The sequence below is a fragment of the Tenrec ecaudatus genome, chromosome 8 (assembly GCF_050624435.1).
Source record: "Tenrec ecaudatus isolate mTenEca1 chromosome 8, mTenEca1.hap1, whole genome shotgun sequence".
Taxonomy (NCBI): domain Eukaryota; kingdom Metazoa; phylum Chordata; class Mammalia; order Afrosoricida; family Tenrecidae; genus Tenrec; species Tenrec ecaudatus.
The window spans coordinates 47,027,800-47,032,782 of record NC_134537.1 but is presented as its reverse complement, the minus strand read 5'-3'; the positions used below and the strand labels follow the sequence as shown (position 1 = coordinate 47,032,782).

Sequence of the window (4,983 nt, the reverse complement as noted above, 5' to 3'; positions counted from 1 at the left end):
CAAAACAACCCTGTGTGGAAGTTCCACTTCCTGAAGAATCAGCTCTTCAGCTTGCGCCCTGTTGCTGACCTTGTCCTTGGTACCTCCTCCTCCACTTCTTACCCCTTGTTTGACGTTTCTCAGTTTGGCTTCTCCATCATTTCCAGCCATGATATGATGACTGCAGGAATAAACGAGTCAGACAGGCTCGCCCTGTTTTCTTCCTGAAATTTGACCACATAGCTTTTCACCGTGACATCTGATTCCTTGACTGGTCTTTGTGTTAGTCCGAGTGGACTAGAGACACAAATTCATTGACACCCGTATGTGTAAAAGAGAACTTTATATCAAAGAACAATTGTATATTAAGAAACATTTCAGTCCAATCCAGATCAAGTCCGTAAGTCTTAATATTAGCCCATATGTCTGATACTACTCCATAAATTCTTCTTTAAACTCATACAACGATGTACTGATACAAAATGCAGGAAGATCACAGGCCAGTGGGTGGAAAGCCTTGTGGATCCAGTGGCTGTGGAAGTATCTCAGCACTGGCTTGGGTCTCCACATGACTCCTCCAGCTCCAGAGCTCTGGCTCCATCAGTGGGTCTCCGTGTGGCTTGTTAACAGGAATGTGAATCAGAGTGTTCCCTGCCTCCAGGGAGGAAGACCAAAGTTCCCAGAATCCTCCGGAGAAGGCCATGGCCACACATGGGCTTCATTGGCTATGACCTGATTGACAGGTTAGATTTCACCCTTTCATTCAAGTTGAAAGGATATTATGTATCTGCCACATTCCTTCTATGACCATTGCTTGTATATCCAAACAAGATAAAATCCTTGAAAATGTCAATGTGTATGTACGTATGCTACAAATACACCCATGAATATAGCAAACTGTACAGCAGGTGAAGTTCTGAAAAATTCCTAGCTATATTCAAACCTGGTGAGGAAATGAGTCACTGGCTCAAAAGTATGACTCAGGGCCACAGTCTTGGGACTGCCAGTCAATTGGCATGACCTACTTCACAAAGACAATGGTTTGCATCCTATTTTGGTGAGCAGCCGCTGAGGTCTTTGCTCATCTGGGGAAAAGAAAAGTGAAGAAAAAGACCCCAAACCAAACTCACTGCCATCAAGTTGATGCTGACTGATAGTGGCCCTATGAGACCAGGTCAGAACTGCCCCTCGAGGTTCCTGAGACTGTAACTCTTTACGGGAGTAGAAAGCCCCATCTTTCTCCTGAGGGGTGGCTGCCGGTTTCAGACTGCTGACCTTGCAGTTTGCAGAGCAATGTGTAACCACTGTGCCATCAGAGATCCTGAGCAAACTCAAAGACACATGAAAACAACTAGTCCCGAAGGCTGATATTGAACCATGCAAACCCAGCCTCCACAGCCAGGAGATGTCTCTTGACCTTTGTTCTCACTTTTCAAAGGTCCAGGACTCAGAGGAATTGGATTTAAAAGATGAAGTCAGGGATACTGCCAAAGAGATCTGTGATACCCACATCCTCAGTCAATGCTCCCTCCAGACATCTGTATCCTGGCATGGGCCCTGGAGAACATACCTTTAGCTGTCTTGACTGGATATACCACTATTTTTTTTACCTTTGTGCTGATTTAGCTATTACATTCAGGAATTATATAACTCGCATGTAGCATATGTAGGCACACATGATTTCAGGAACCTATGTAAAATGGAGGTAGCCAATGGGTGCTTAGTTTTCAGAGAATTACTCTGTCCACTTAAGTATAACTTATGGACCAGAGCCTGGGCGAGGAGAGATGACAAAAACCTCTGTTGTTCTATCAATCTGAAGCGACTGGTTGAACCTTTATTATCAAGTCTGCTATATGACGGCTATCCTGTATCTGATTGGTCAAGGAATAGAGAAGCCAGCAATTATTGATGAGTTACTGAACATAGAGAAAATCCCCCAGAAACCTCAATATAGTATGGCTGTAGAATTTGTATGAAAACATCAAGTGGATTACGACTGGGAGGTTAAAGAATTCACTAACCTACCTACAATTATGAGCTAATCATCCTATGAAAACTCATCTGCTGTTTAGTATACTGTAAGACCTGGCCTCTGGCGGTGCCACGTGGGGGAGGAGCAAAGGTGGGTGGAGTGACAGAGTGGAGAAATGGTAAGCTCCCTGTCATGAAGAAAACCAGTGACTTTATAGAAAGAAGGCAAATAAGCACATCACAGCCTTTAATAGATTATCCTAAATGCCAGATTGGAATCCCGGATCCAGAATTTTGTATGAAAGGAACCCACAATGTACAAGCCACATTTATTCCACAAGGGAAAAAAGCAAAAGGGATTGCATTGACATAATAGAGGAGGAAAATACAATTTTGGAGAAACCAACAGAAAGCATCTATGTTGACTGAAGAAACGGATGCTTTAACCAAAGATGGTAAAGAAATTTTACGGTGCTACCTACCAGAAAGAATAGTATCTGGAGTCTTAAAGTCTTCTCATCAAACAAGCAGCCATCTAAGCGAGGCATCATTAGGTCCACGTGGATGAAGTACATCAGCCTATGTGATCCAAGGCTTGTAAACAATAAAATCTGAATCTGAAGAAGGGAACGGCATCAAAGATTAAATTCTGAACCCTCAGTTTGCAGAAGGCTATGGATGACAGTGGAAGGCCAAAATCAATTTACAGGGTCCCCACATAGATCAAGCCTCGAGGGACTCTCCTGTGAACACAGTCAAGCGAGGTGAGAAGTCCTGCTATCAGTCGGCGAGCATCTTTAATGGCAGATGCTTTGGGGTGAAAATGTAACATCTTATCATCTGATCTCCCTTATTACCCATTTTTAAATTGTTTTGGTTTTTAATATTTTATTGTTTTAATTGAGGTTTTTCTCTATTTTGTTTTATCATTGTTGTTTGTGTGTGTGTAGATATGTGTGTTTATGTGATTTTCAGTAGCTGGACTCCAATATAGGTAAATCTATAGAGACAATAACTGTATTAATAATTACCCAGGGACATGACAGGGGAAGTTGGGAGTACTGGGAAGCTAGCAACAATGAGTACAAGAATAAAATTTTTTTAAAATCAATTGTGGTGGTGAATGTACAACTCTTCTTATGATTGAATTATTAAATTGTATGGGATTTACATGTCAATAAAACTATTAGAAAAAGAAAAGGAGTATCCATTGATACAGAAATTAAAAGCATCGTTTAACCTTATAAAATTCACCTGGATCTAATAACAACTAACTAGTGGTAGGTGGCTTATTGTTGTTAGGGGCTCTGGAGTTGGGTACTAATTGTGACCATGTGCACAACAGAATGAAACACTGCCTGGTCCTGCCCCATCCTCAAAATTGTCCTCATGTTTGAGCCCGCTGTTGCAGCACTGGGTCACGCCATCTCGCCCAGGGCCTTCTCTTCTTCCCTGCCCCTCACAGCATGATGTCCTTTACTAGGGATTGGTCTCATGATGACATGTTTAAAGTACGTGAGACGACGTCTCACCATCCTTGCTTTTCAGGGCTGTCCTTCTTCCAAAACAGATGTTGGTTCTTTCGGCAGTCCATGGTACTTTCTATATTCTGTGCCAGCGCCATAGTTCAAGTCCAGTTCTTCTTCAGCCTTCTTTATTCAATGTGTGTCCAAATTTCACATGCCTATAAAGTGATTGAAAATACCACGGCTTGGGTCTGGCATACCTTCATCCTCAAAGTAACATACTTGCTCTTTAATATTTTTAAAGATGTCTTTTGCATCAGATTTATCCAATGCAATGTGTCCTTTGATCTCTTGACTGCAGTTTCTGTGAGCATATTTTGTGGACCCAAGCAAGTCAAAATCCTTGGCAACATCAACCTTTGCTTCATTTTTCACAAAGCTACCTACTGGTTCAGTTTTGAGGATTTTTTCTTTTTATATTGTCATAATCCATGCTGAAGGCTGCAGTCCTTGATCTGTATCAAGTTGCGATAGTTTATTGTGCCAGTCTGGCCGATAAACACAAGTAGGATTAATTGAAGGGCAGAGGGATAAATGGCTCTGTGAACCTCGCCTTGCTTGTCTCTCGTTCTTTAATCACCGGACCAGCGTGCGGCTGCCTTGATTGTTCTGTGCCTCAATGTAAAGGGGTACACTACCTGGGATGCCTAGCCTGTGGACTGTGTCGCTGTAAGTTAAGGTCACTTTAAGCCCACACGATTGGAATGTTCGTCTCTCTAGCTGGGGACCGACAGTGGTGACAGTTGGTGACCTGCCTTGCTGTTTGCTGCCTGGGTACATATAGCCCAGCTCTCTCTACAGAAGGGGACTGGCGACTGGTGGCTCTCAAGACTTAAAGGACTGCTAGTGTCTCACTGCTTTATAATTTAATGGTTAATTTCTTGTATTATCTATCTGTATATAATTTAACGGTTCATTTCTTGTGTTATATATCTATCTTTATAAATATATTTATATATAATTACTAGCAATCTGGTTTTGTCTCTCTAGAGAACCCTGTCCAACACACAAGTGTTCAAGTCCTCCTCACTTTCAGCAAGCAAGGTTGTGTCATAGGTATATCACAGGTTGTTAATAAGCCTTCCCCTATTCTGATACTGCATCCTTCTTCACATAATCAAGCTTCTCTGATGATTTGCTCAGCATCCAGATTGAGTCTGTATGGCCATCATTCTCGATTTTATTTTGTGATTTATTTATTTTTAAAATAATTTTATTAGGGGCTCTTATAACATTCCATAAATCAATTGTTTCAAGCATATTTGTACATATGTTGCCATCATCATTTTCCAAACATTTACTTTCTATTTGAGCCCTTGATGTCAGCTCCCCTTTTTTCCCTACCTCCCTCTCTCCCACCCCTGTGGACCCTTGATTACTTATAAATTATTATTGTTTTCATGTCTTACACCCACCACTGTCTCCTTCACCCACATTTCTATTGTTCATCCCGCTGGGGGGTGGGGGGAATTATGTGTTGATCATTGCAATTGGCTTCCCTTCT

At 41.8% G+C, this 4,983-nt stretch overlaps 1 pseudogene; it reads left to right on the top strand.

Annotated features, from left to right (window-relative positions):
• Nucleotides 1–1,384: 1,384 nt before the first annotated feature.
• Nucleotides 1,385–2,382, top strand: LOC142455387 (tRNA pseudouridine(38/39) synthase pseudogene; annotated as a pseudogene).
• Nucleotides 2,383–4,983: the final 2,601 nt, after the last annotated feature.